We start from the raw sequence: 14,206 nt of genomic DNA, 5'->3' as shown, positions 1-14,206 counted from the left end.
AAGAAGATGACAGATAATTAGGCTGCTCAGCTCTATGGAGAGACTTTTGAAGAACAGGCCATACCTTCATAGGCCTGGCTGCTCACTGCTCCACAAGGCTCAGCCTCCTCCTATCGTCTGCAGGGGCAAAGGTGAACTTTTGGCTCCAAAAACAAGCTTCAACATGGGAGTAGTAGCATCAGAGTGCAATCTGCTATCCAACCTGGAGGCTGAAGAAGAGTGCTTTCTAGAGGCCAGCAACATGAAGCCAGCCTCTTCACTGTGTGTTCACTGCAGTCAGTGACTGGCTTACCTCAGAGTGCTAAAAATATAAAACAAACTGTGTTCTTTATTAAGCTGATAAAGAATAGGTATGGTTTAATGCTAAATAAAGAACTGTTCTTTGAAGTAAAGAACGGGTGGCAAGCATAATTGTGTGCCACCCGAAAAGTTGCTTTTGGAGATGTGAAAAAGGCTCAAAAGTACTTTCCAGTGCAGCACCTCAAATTGCTATTAGGCAATAAAAGTGGGGAGTCCAGTGAATTTATACAAACTAAATAAGTATCTTCATACTGCTATATCTATTTTGGGCCAGGATGTTGTGGGGGAAAGTTTTCAAAAAGAAAATTAAAGAGTGCCATTTTATGTGTGCTGAATTATTCCTGTCTAACTTACTTTAAATTAGAAACTTCTCATGAGGGCTTTTGCTTAAATTTAGAACTCTAAAATCTGGCACTAAATTAAAATTCTAATAACCACAAGCCTTAGTAACATGGGTGTCCAAGTTTCAGAAAGGCTGGATAACCTGACTCAGCAAAAACAACATCAACGCAATCAGCAAAGATCTTCAAATGTTAATGCTTACAACTAGGAAGGAAACAACAACAAAGAAGGGGGGGGGGACCTTTTCTAGCCTAAGGATCCATGCAACCCTCTGATCTTGGATTTAATATCCAGTCTCTTCTGACTACCAAGCTGACACATTCCTGTAGTACCAATGCAATCTGGGGGAGGTGAGAGGGGAAATGTTCAGGCACAGCAAACTCCTTCAGCAGGAAACAGACAACAATTAATTTCTTACAGGTTTTTGTTTTTATGATTAAATAGGACTTAAGTAAGATAGCAAGTAGCCTGGAAACTACAGACATGACCCCATTATTTTATTGGAAGAGATTTAAGCACATGCTTTGCACTGAAGCACTGTAGCCCAAAAGTGCTTAACTTCAGGCTTTGCAAATATTAACAAGCAAACTAAATTTTAAACTGCCACTCCTAGTGGGGGTTCTCACAACCTGCGTAACACCACCCCAATCGGAATGAGGAGATTCATGAGCTGTGTGCACTTCCAATTTCTGGTCATAAGAAAAACACGGACATTTTTGGCAATGTCAGGTTGACATGGTGCCAATCCAAATTTAACCAGGATGGGCAATCTTGATCAAATCATCATTTGGTGCAGTGCCAACCTAACATTACCGGAAAGTTCCAGGTTCTTACAACGGATATCGAGAGCAAGCACAGCTTGTGAATCTCCAATTTTCCAGTCGGTCAGCCTCACATGGGTGGTGAAAAACTGCCCCTAGTAATACAGATAGAGATACTCTCTCCAGTTGCTTTAAGTTGGGGTGGGTGGGGAGTTTGTGCTATGAGGACCTTTACAAAGAACAAACTTCTATCACCAGTTTATAGTCTTCTCCAAACAGCAAACAGATATCCCATCCCCACAATTTGCATATGCGGAGGGATAGTCTTGCTGCCAGTGAGTTAGCCTTGTGTCTTGTATATACAGGTGAAACTCGGAAAATTAGAATATCGTGCAAAAGTCCATTAATTTCAGTAATGCAAATTAAAAGGTGAAACTGATATATGAGACAGACGCATTACATGCAAAGCGAGATAAGTCAAGCCTTAATTTGTTATAATTGTGATGATCGTACAGCTCATGAAAACCCCAAATCCACAATCTCAGAAAATTAGAATATTACATGGAACCAAGAAGACAAGGATTGTAGAATAGAACAATATCGGACCTCTGAAAAGTATACAGTGTACTGTGCTTGATTGGCCAGCAAACTCGCCTGACCTGACCCCATAGAGAATCTTTGGGGCATTGCCAAGAGAAGGATAAGAGACATGAGACCAAACAATGCAGAATTGCTGAAGGCCACTAATGAAGCATCCTGGTCTTCCATAACACCTCATCAGTGCCACAGGCTGATAGCATCCATGCCACGCCGCATTGAGGCAGTAATTGCTGCAAAAGGGGCCCAAACCAAGTACTGAATACATATGCATGCTTATACTTTTCAGAGGTCCGATATTGTTCTATTCTACAATCCTTGCCTTCTTGGTTCCATGTAATATTCTAATTTTCTGAGATTGTGGATTTGGGGTTTTCATGAGCTGTACGCCATGATCATGACAATTATAACAAATTAAGGCTTGACTTATCTTGCTTTGCATGTAATGCGTCTGTCTCATATATCAGTTTCACCTTTTAATTTGCATTACTGAAATTAATGGACTTTTGCACGATATTCTAATTTTCCGAGTTTCACCTGTAGAGAGGGGAAGTATGGTCACTTTTCTTTAAAGTAAATAAGCAGGTCAAATACATGCTCCAGCACTGTGGTGAGAGAGTGCAGCTCCCAAATAATTAATGGAGAGAAAAGGAAAAAGGAAATGGTTAGTCATATTACTTACATGATTTGTGAATTTGTGCCCTATTATATGAGGTTGCCACTGTCTCTCCTTTCCTATATAAGAGATTAACTTTTTCAGACAAGTATGTAGAAGGATGTTTTATTAAATATTCATAGATTGTTCAATTATCAGTGGATGCCCGAGCACAACCACAGGGGTGTAAAATTCTTTCACCACAAATTCCTTCCACTTCTGTAATGTAGAATACAGGTGGGCAGCTTTCAGGCTTGCAGTATCTACTTTGTTTTTAGCTAGAATCCTGAAGTCCAATAACTGGAATCAGGGATGAAATAGTGACCCTAATATTCCCAATCTTTTCTTTCAGATTAAGAAAAAGGGTGCCTTTGCACACACCCAGCTCAGAAATCTGATTTCTGGACCAGAACTGAGCTCATAGTTCTTTCACTCAAAAAAGGACTCCTGTTTTTTTGAAAACAGTAAACTGCCTTTCCCCACCAACACTTTGTTGGGAAATTGGGTACATGGAAGTATGCAGCAAAAGCATAGCACAGACAGACACTTGGTTACACAGAAGCAATTGCCCTCTGCTTGGATCAAGAAGCAGTGTCATGCAAGACTACCTGGCACAAATGCTACCTAGGAAGGTGGCACATTCTCCCCACCCCTAAGACTTATATATATCCTTGATTAAGCCTGAATTCCTGACACAACAAAATAAGTGCTAAAGGCCAGTGAGGCTGCTCCTAGCCTATTTAGATAGACACCCCAGAATCCTCAAACCAGTTATGTTGATTTGACACAGAAAAGCCCTTCAGTCCTGAACTTCCTCTGAACAGCTGCTACCAAACCCACACCCTCTTCGGGTACAGTCCCCTTTGTCTTTGAAACACAAACTCTTCCCAACTTTGCAATTTTGCAAAAACAGAACCCCATAAAAAGTCCTGCCTCCCCTAGAGATGTATGTTGGTGTTTGTTCTGCTCCTGTTTTCTCTGTACCTAGCTTTCTGGAGGTTTCTGGGAAGCAGTATCACTTTTGCTGCTGTGGAAGTTTGGTGGCACCAGCTGCCAAATAGTACACCAGAACACCCACCCAGCTAAGTACCTGGCTTTGCACTTACACAAGTACTGTGGGTTTAGCCCACAGCAAGCTCACACAGGGGAACCAGCTCACAGCAAGCTCTCCTTTGCTAGCTGTGGGCATGAGCAATGCTAAAGATCTTGAGCCTGCTGGTACCCTGCTACCTCTCCTTGATCTCCTCTGGCAAAACCTTTATAAGGGTCCTCAAATCTTTGTACATCCTCCCTTTTGGCATCTTGGCACTGCACACAAAACAGCAGAAACAGACACGTAACACACTGTTCTTTCGTCTCCATCCTTTATCCTCTCTCTCTTCCTCCTCATATTCTAACACCTGCCAATTAATAGGATAGTAGAGTCTCCACTCTCTCACTTCTCCTCCCTTCTTAACTGCCTTCACTCCTTGTGAGACAGTATCAAGGCTGCTAAATAACATCATTTGCATTGTGTTTCTGCTGTATCAATACACTTTACTTCTTTGTTTCAAAAGCCTTTGGGTCTGTTGGTCTTCTGGAGTGAACATTTCCCTATGTCCAGACCATAGTCCATTAGTTATACACACTTGCAAATTTGGTTTTCAACATAATACCCCCAGTTTGTTCTAAAGGTATAGATAAACACATGAGTAGTGTACACATGTATGAGAAAGAGGTAACCTTTTCCTCAAGTTTTCTTTGTTTCAGTAGTCTAATATAAAGAGGAGTAAGCTTTTCCTTTTTGCTTTTGTTAGGCCATTGCAACTTGGAAATCGTTTTAAATCTACTCCACATCACTCAGAGAGCTACAGATAGAACATGATCTTCCTTTCGCCCACCCTGATGCAGAATTGCTACATGGATCTTCGAAGAATAAGGATGTCCAGTCAACTCATGGGGGGCGGGGCTTCTAATTATTAACATGGAACAGATTCTAAATTTATTCTGTCTGAAGTCAGATTGGAGATCAACTTAATGAGGCCAATGTAAGTCATAACAGAGAATCTGGGGTTTTTAAAATCCCATTTTCTCTTTATTTTCCCAGTGAAGCCAGATGATAGATTTAAACAATGAAACCAGGCTTAAATAGGACACTTGCAATTTCTGATCCTTATCCAGCACTATAAAGAATAAAATGTGAATGTCACTCTTAACAATAAAAATGATGTTCCAGAGAACAAATATGGATTGTATTGTTCTATTATATAACAAAATGAATTCATTTTACAGAGCCTAATTTCAAATGGAAAATTTATTCTATTATACATGATTACCACAAAGACAACTGCCATAAGAAGCAGAAACATCTTAGGCCTTTTCATGTTAGGCAAAGTGAGTAAAACCAATGTATGTTGGGACAATAGAAATAAACCAATCCATTATAATCGATATAATGCCTTCACCTACCCCATTTCCAAGCCTGCCTGCCAACATTTTTGCACTGGTTGTAATACCTGACAGGTACAGTCTAATGTGTACAGACTCAATAAACCAGTGTTCTTCACTGAGCAGTGTGGGGGTCACTGGTGGACCACGCAGACCCTCCTGGCACTTCAACTTTCCTCTCCCTCCTTTGCCCCCTCCTTCCACTGACAGGGCACATGCCCTCCCCCATGCCTTCTGCCGTGCCTTCTCTGAGAGATGGCATTCTACAGGAGCAGTGGCAGCAGGGAAGATAAGATGGTACTGGCAAGCACTTTCAGCATGTGCCCCCTAACACACACACACACACACACACACACACACACACACACACGGTCATACGCTGATAGGCCAAGCTAAGGCATGTGGCAGACAGTGGGGGGGAGGTGTGCACCAGTGGCCCAAGCCACAAAATGAGTGGAATATCACTACAATAAACCATGATCTTAATCCACCCACCAATGCCCAGCATGGAGGTAAAACTCTGAGGTCAAAGCTGTGAAATGGGGGGGGGGTGGAGTACAGACAACAGAAAAGGAAGGAATCAGAAAAGGAATCATCTCCCAGTGTCTCAAAATGTTTAACGGCAAATGCAGAATGTGATCTATCAATCCTACACAGTTCAGTTTGTATTAACTAAATGTACCCAATTTCAACAGCCCGAATATAGATTCAAAGAACACTAGATGATTAAGAAATTCTTAAAGAACTGTGTTGAAAGCACCAATGAATAGAATGAACTGCTAATACTAGCTCAACTGAAGCCAAGGCATTATCCAAAGCCTAAAAAACCAAGTAGAGCCATTCAGCTCTGCTCCACATACACACACAAACATTTTAATAGTAAAAGTAACAAAAATGGCCATTATTGTGCATGTATATATACGCACATGCATATGCAAAGAGGAGGCCGTACAAGAATTTTCTAGGATGGCTGAATAAATCTCCAACACACATTGCATAAGGTCCCTGTTGGTGAAGGCCAAAACACAGTCAGGAGTGGTGAGTGGATCCTCACAGGAGTAAATAGCAAGCAATTCCTTATATGCTTTTTTTTTTTTAAGTACATATGTGGAATGGAAACTACCTTGGTTATCCTGGTGGATGACTATGCCAGGAGACATATAGAAGGAGTGTGACTCTGTTGATTCTTCTGGACCTTTCAGCAGCTTTCAGTATCATTGACCATGGTATCCTTCTGGGTCACCTTTCTGAGCTAGGAATTGGGGCATGGTTATATGGTGGCTCTGGTCCTATGGGGAGGGGTCATGCTCAGAAGGTGGTGCTGCAGGATGCCTGCTCCTCTGGTCCCCTTGGCCTCTAGTCTATGGTGTGCCACAGGGATCCATTTTCTTCCCCATGTTGTTTAACATCTACATGAAACCACTGGGGGAGGTCATCCATAGGTATGGATTGTGGTGTCATCAATATCTGGATGACACCACCAGATTTACCTATAATTTAAATCAGCAGATACCAGGGAGAGAGTGGATGTTAACAACTGGTGTTTGGAGGCTGTGCTGGGCCAGATTGGGGGGAAACAACTGAAAACTTAATCCATATAAGATGGAACTGCTTTGGGTCAGTAAAACTGATTATCTGAGTGGTAAGGTCAATATGGTCTTGGACAAGGTCACACGCCCTGTTTGCAGCTTGGGGGTGCTTGTGGACCAGACACTGTCCCTGGAGGCACAGGTGGCAGTGGTGCCTTCTACCAGTCATAACTAGTACACCAGCTGTGACCCTACTTGGAGAAACTGGGCCTGACTTCAGTCATTCATACTTTGCTAACATCCAGATTGGACTACTATAATGTGCTATATGTGGGAATGCCCTTGAAGGGACTTCAGAGACTTCAGCTTGTCTAGAGTGCTGCTGCAAGGAAGCTCATGGGTGCGAATCACTTCACAAGTATTACACCCATCCTGCAGCAGCTTCATGAGTTAGTGGTTTGTTTCTGGGCTAAATTCAAGGTGGTGGTCTTGATCTTTAAAGCTGTTTGGGGCTGGAGTATCTGTGGATTGCATCCGCCCATATGAACCTAACAGTGCCCTCCATTCAACATCCCAGGCCTTGCTCACGGTCCCGCCACTAACAAAGATCCAAGTGGCAGGGACTGGAGATAGGGCCTTTTCGGTTATACCCCGCTCAACTTTTGAACACCCTTCCACAGCAGAGCTCTGCCATGCTCCCTCCCTTTGGGTCTTTAAGAATTTGTTGGAAGACCAAGCCTGGGAAGTTTTAGAATCTATATATCTTAAACATCCTCACTATTACACTTTCACAATCTAAGAATATACTAAATGATTTTTTTTTTAAACCCAGTCATATGGAAACAATGAGCACTAAGATGAATCAATTAACTATCGCAGATCTTAAAAGGGGACAAAATGGAACCAATAAGCCATTTTTGGTTCTACAGAATGAATATCAATTGCTCCCACATATACATGGCAGTACATGCAACTGAAACATGCATCTCAGCTAAATTTGGACCAGACACTCTTGCAACCCCAGAGACCCCAAGTTTTCTTCAGGCTATTAAAGACAACTCTCTACCTAAATTTAATAAACATTTGTATATCACAGTGTGTGATGCTCTTATTCCAAACTTAGATATAACTCAAAAAGACAAATAGAATCTAGAACTCACTAGTAAGTTGGAACTAATTGTAAGTAAACATTCACTATTAAGTTGGCACTGGTGGGAAATTATTCTTGCTGTCAAACATAGTGTGTTGGACGTTAGGCTACGTCTTTTAATGCCCCATTATACAAAGTTTGTGGAAAGATATTATCAGAATAAACATGACACTGAACACAAATATAGAACTGAAAAACAACAATGCAAATACTGGAATACATCCTAAATACATGAAACCTAGATCTAAATTCCAGACACACTGGAAGGTGACTAGTGCTCCTAAAGTGGAGGACCAGGTACAAGATTTACTTGATCTATCATCGCACAAAAAACAGGCCTTTCATCAAAGATGAATGGGCCTTTCACCACTTAATCAGAAAAGTGATTAAGGATTTGGCACAACTCCCTAGAACTATATGTACACTAAAAGACAACTATACATTTTATAATCTCCTTATTGCTAATCCATCTAGGTACCCATATGTTAAGGCAATTATTTCTTCATCTTCTTTATCTTCATCTTCTCTCTCTCCCTCTCCTCCTCCTCCTTCCCCCTCCTCTCTCTCTCTCTCTATTTTTTCCTTTCATTGCTTTCCTCTTCTTTCTTTTCCTTCCTTCTTCCTTTGGATGAATATGGGAGTGGGGGTGGGTAAGAGGGTGGGATACGATGATAATGGGGATTTGAATATGTTGTAAATGAGAAACATGTTCAAAAAACTATTAATAAAAAATAAAAATAATTCAGGACCAGTATTCCCTCTAACAGGGATTCCCAGATATTGTGTACTACAACTCCCAGCATCCCCAGCTGCAATGACTTTTGCTTGGGGATTCTGGAAGTTGTAGTCAACAACATGTGGGAATCCCTGTTAGAGGAAACACTGTTCAGGACCCATCTTTTTAGAAAGGCATATTAACATTTTAGCTATAATTATATCAGGTTGGTTTTAAACTTTTAATATTTTAACTTGTAATTTTAAATTTTAGTTTTGCTTTATGTTGTTTCTATAGTGTATTAGACCAAATGGGGGTGGGCTGGAGGGAAGGAACACGAGTGCCTTCCAGACAATCAGAGTCTCCTTTTGGCTCTGCAGCTCACACATTCACACAAATGCTGCTGCAGCAATCTCCATTGCTGATATTGGCCTAGGCGTAATTGGGGGGGGGGCAGGGGGGGCATGTGCCCTGGGCGCCATTGAGGTGGGGGCGCCATGCCAGTTCCTGCCACCCCCACCCCATTGCCCACCTGCCCAGCCCCAGGGCCCCTCAGCCACTTGCCTCCAGCTCAGGCCTAGGATCGGAGCAGCCTGCAAACTGCAGAGCTCTTCTCTCCCCGCCTCTCAGCTGATCGGTGGGTGGGCGGGGCTTCCAGAGAGGCCTCCCAGTAGGCCTCCCTGAAGCCTGAACTCGAGTAGGGCCCAAGCAAGGAAGGAGGGAAGGAAGGAGGAAGCAGGCAGCAGACCCTCTGCCCAGACCAGACCATCCAGAACAGCTATTGCTAAGTAGGCTGTGAATTCCTTTTTGTGGTTACCCCCATATATAGGGATCTGCTTGCCATAGGGCTTTGATATGGGGGGGTGGGGCGAGACTGAGAAGTCTCTGAATATTTAATTTAAAACAGACTGGAGAATGTGCTGGCTTTAAAAACAAAAACTATCTAAAAAGGCCTATAAGTGGCTTGTTTCATGTCAGAAAATTACAAAAACTTCTGAAACAAGTATATTTTATTTTTTTTCATTCATTCATTCATAAATGCACTTATGTTCAAGTTGTTTTGCAATCCAGAAGGTCTGAGTGAGAACTGTGAAGCATGTGTTGTGATTTTATTTTATTTTATTTTATTTTTCTTGTGTGTGAACTGCTCCCCAATAACTTGCAGGGACTTCAGGGTAAATCTGGCCAACATGTGAATGCAGCACCTCTATTCCAGAGGAGATGTGTGTTAAAGGGCTTTAAAAGCCTGGTGTGAAAAGACTCCTGGAATCAAACTTTACTGAATTTGTTCAGAATTCTGAGAAAACAAACATAGGCTCACCCTGCATGGTTGAAAGTATCATTTGCTAATCTGCAGCAAGGGGTCCATTTTAATAATTAGCATTGCTAGTGTGTTCTAGCAATAGCACTTACATTTATATACCGCTTTATAGCCGGAGCTCTCTAAGCGATTTACAATGATTTAGCATATTGCCCCCCAACATTCTGGGTACTCATTTTACCGACCTCAGAGGGATGGAAGGCTGAGTCAACCTTGAGCCCCTGGTCAGGATCGAACTTGTAACCTTCTGGTTACAGGGCGGCAGTTTTACCACTGTGCCACCAGGGGCTCTTCCTTTCTAGGCATTAAAAGTAGCACAAATATATAATACTCAATGTATATCACTATATACTGTGAAGTGTGCATGCGTGTATTCAGTGAAATGTATTTCCAGGTAGCATACTTATTTTGAAATATCAGACTTAAATCCTTGGGGGCCTGGGGTGCGTGGAGGCCCTGGACTTTGAGGGTCTGGGGGCCCATTTTGAAATCCTGTCTCTGGACCCATTCCAACCTTGCTATGCCCCTGGCGGAATAGTTACATATGTATTGATCACTACACATGGGTTTCTGCACAGCACCTGCACAGAAGAAACTTCCATGTAGAAAATGTGTCTCTTGTAAATTGACCCTGAATTTTCCATCCATGACTGGGATATCTGAGAGTTAGAGTCAATAATAAAAGAACAGCACACTGCTTGTGACAGGAAGGGGCAAATTACAATGATTTCTTAGTTTGGCAGGGGCTGGTTTTGGCCCTGGCAGAACTTGGCTATCTGCTCCTGTTGCAAATTCCTCTGTCTAGTGTGGCAAACTAATGTATCCTCCTCCCTCTTGGTGTCAAAGTAAGCACTAGTGTGGTGAATGCACATATACCCCAACATGAGCCAACAGTCATCATAAGACAAAGGCTGGCAGGAAACATTCACTGGTTTATAGACACCACCACCCCCCGACACACACACCTTCTTCTTCCCCTATTTTGCTAGTGGCTATTTGGGCAGGTGATCCTCTAGGACAAAGTCATGTTTTTTAAAGAATGAGAGGAGACAGAGAAAATGACACCTGGAATCCTCACATAACTCCTGACTGTTGTTCTAAGTCTTTTACAGAGATGGCTCATGTTTTCAGGTTTTGATCAACAACCATGTCTAGATGGTACAGTGTTCCTTTTAACGGGGATTTCCAGATATTGCTGACTACAAGTCCCATCATTCCTGCTTGGACAGTGGCGCAATTTCAGTGCTTGCCCTAGGCGCCATTTTCCCTAGTTACGCCTCTGAATACCTGTCTTGTCTTTTCCATTTTGGGACACAAAACCTATTACTATGTTTAAAAGCATTTATTTTCTGGCCATGAGGACTGCAAACTTAGGCTGTTGGTGTGCAAGACATTTCTTTAAAATATATATTTCTAAAGAGCCTTGTAGCCTCATGTTTCCTTTTTCCTGTCCCAGTATACTTGCACGGATGCAGCCCACGACCCACATTTGACTATGGCTGTGACACATTTCCATATTTCTGGGGGTGGCGGGGGGCGCATGGTGGGGGGGTGCAATTTCAGTGCTTGCCCCGGGCGCCGTTTTCCCTAGTTACGCCTCTGGATATCGGGATCCAGGACCTCCAGCTATGTCATGTTGCTAGCAGGCAGGTGCATGGGCAGCTTTGCCAAACAGAGCAGACGGCTCACTGCTAACCCGCTGCCTCAGCTGGCGCTCACTGCCACCCCTTAGATGGTGTGGCCAGTGGGAGCTGAGCGCACAGTGAGGCAGGCTGCTCATGCCACCATGGCACCGCCACCGCAGGGCCCCTCCTAATGCAGGGCCCAGGGCAATCACACTGGTCGCCCCACCCTAAGGATGGGCCTGCTTCCACAACACAGTATGGGATTCTGATTACCTCTGCAGCTAATCACCTACCACAGACTATAAACCCCTGACCGGGAGATATAACTCAGATGAAATGGTGCACATCATGGGACTATTACTCTGTGGCCTTATTTCATGTACACTTAGAGCACACAAAGGTGAAATTTAGTGATGGGAACTAAGAAAAAAGAACACGTTGCACAAAAAACTACAGGTTATGGCAGGTTCCTATCCGCGGTCCCATCACATGTGGTTTCATGTATCCACACTTGCGCAATGTATGCCCGACCTCGTTATACATGGTTTGAAAAACAGTAAGAATTTGCCTTTCCGCAATTCCTTGGTGGCCAGAAATGACCTCCAAGGTAATTTCCAAAGACCATTTTGCTGAATGGAGCAATTTTGTGGCTCTTCCTTAAAAACAAAAATGATCCATAATTTTTGTGGAAAATTGGCAGAATTGGGGGGGGGGCATTGCTGGACAGCTAGGGACCTGGAGAGAATGGTACGGCACTTTATTTCTCTTATTTTGGCCTTTTTTAGCCTTATTTCACCTCCACGAACCCAACCCCCCGCAATTCCCATTGCCTCAGGTCTCGTTATCCACGGTTGCAGGTAAGAACAGAATCCCAAGGGCCACCTGCAGTACTTTGCCAATAAGCCTGCTGAACACAAAATATACATGTGAATTCTCAGTACCCTTACAGAAGCATTTCCTTTTCATAACACTTCTGCCTCAGGCGGTCTCAATACAAACACACCCAACCCCAGGAATTACAACTCCAGCACAGCCAAAAGTGTTGCAGTCCCAGTCACAAATCCTAGATGGGTGCATGGTTCTGTGCTTGAACCATGCACCTAGGACAATTATGTTAACAGACCTCAAGTATTTCTGCTTGTGACTCTTGCTTGTTACTCCCTTATGCTCTCCACAGGCAGGTTCAGTGCAGAGGATTAGACTTTCCACATGTCTACATGTCTACAGAGCCAGCGTGGTGTAGTGGTTAGAGTGCTGGACTAGGAACAGGGCAACCCGAGTTCAAATCCCCATTCAGCCATGATACTAGCTGGGTGACTCTGGGCCAGTCACTTCTCTCTCAGCCTAGCCTACTTCACAGGGTTGTTGTGAAAGAGAAACTCAAGTATCTGCCACACAATACACCAGATATAACTGTAGTTGAGAAGAAAGAAAAATAAGTCAAAATAATCGACATAGCAATACCAGGGGATAGCAGAATAGAAGAAAAAGAAATAGAAAAAAATTACCAAATACAAAGAACTACAAATTGAAATTGGAAGGCTGTGGCAGAAAAAGACCAAAATAATCCCAGTGGTAATTGGCACCCTGGGTGCAGTTCCAAAAGACCTTGAAGAGCACCTCGACACCATAGGGGCCACAGAAATCACCATCAGCCAATTACAAAAAGCAGCTTTACTGGGAACAGCCTATATTCTGCGACGATATCTATAACCATTGACAATAAAATTCTGGCATCCCAGGTCCTTGGGAAGGACTGGATGTTTGGATAAAACAAACCAGTCAATAACACCTGTCTGACTGTGTAAACAAGAAATATAATAATTATAATTATAATTATTATTATTATTATACCCCCAGTGAGGCACTACCTTGCCGTGGTTGTGGGGCTTGTATGCTCTGATGAAGGTGAGAGCTATGCCAGAGGTCCAACCATACTGGACAGGTCTCACCAGAGGAGCCAGACAAAGAGTGCCTCTCCCACAACAATATGGTGAGACGTAATTTTAATAAATCTATACCAGATCGGTCGTCGCCCGGGTCAACAAGGACCGCGCCAGATGCTATAGTCCCTGGACATCTGGTGGCAAGTGGGCAACAGGACTCAGGATCTTCAGTTGAGCAACCAGGGCTGAAGACAGCAAAGTTACTGGAAGAAACGTCGCTTAACCGAAAAAAATATACAAAAAATCCTACAAGGAAATAATGATCTGCTATTACAAGTCTAGTCCAACTAGAAGAGGTTATTTAAAAAGAATGTACCAAATTTGGAAAGAGAAGCATCCAGACACAGAAATAACAGAACAAAGCCTAGCAGACCAGAGAAGATTCATAATAAGAAATAAAGTATTCACAGGAGTTGAGCTGGAAGAACTGCAAAGAGCAACACAGGCTCAAGATATGGAAGAAGAATTATCACCAATTGAAGAAGTTGCTCAGGCGCAGGCGGAGGAGGTGTTGGAAATAGAGGATGCCACTGTTGCTGAACTGTTTCAAAATCAAAACCAGGCAACCTCCCGTTTGCCTTCACCTCAAAAACCCGAATACCGTTTAAAAGAAAAGCAACAAGAACTAAAGCAAAAAATAACTGAGCGCATGAACCAAACAACCACCAGGGTTTGACTTCCACCTCTAAAAACAGTTGCCAAAAAACAACTTGCTCAGGCATTAAAAGATGTCAATGCTGCACTTGCAGAAATAACAACCAAGAATTTGCAAGAAACAAACCAACTAATGTACAGTGCAGCAACAATAACAACACAAGAGCGCGGATATAAGATCAGT

At 42.9% G+C, this 14,206-nt stretch overlaps 1 protein-coding gene and 1 long non-coding RNA gene across 7 annotated transcripts in view; one reads left to right on the top strand and one right to left on the bottom strand.

Annotated features, from left to right (window-relative positions):
• Window positions 1–14,206, bottom strand: part of DACH1 (dachshund family transcription factor 1) — a 553,005-nt gene that overhangs the window by 440,250 nt on the left and 98,549 nt on the right. The window lies entirely within an intron of this gene.
• The window catches only part of LOC128350151 (uncharacterized), a 54,647-nt gene continuing 49,641 nt past the window's right edge, over window positions 9,201–14,206 (top strand). Inside the window, exon 1 of the long non-coding RNA XR_008319177.1 lies at window positions 9,201–9,264. This is a non-coding gene — a long non-coding RNA (uncharacterized LOC128350151). The remainder of the gene's footprint in view (window positions 9,265–14,206) is intronic.

This window comes from Hemicordylus capensis, chromosome 3, assembly GCF_027244095.1.
Source record: "Hemicordylus capensis ecotype Gifberg chromosome 3, rHemCap1.1.pri, whole genome shotgun sequence".
In the NCBI taxonomy this organism is placed as follows: Eukaryota; Metazoa; Chordata; class Lepidosauria; order Squamata; family Cordylidae; genus Hemicordylus; species Hemicordylus capensis.
Note: the sequence above shows the minus strand (reverse complement) of the source record. Positions and strands in the feature narration are given on the sequence as shown.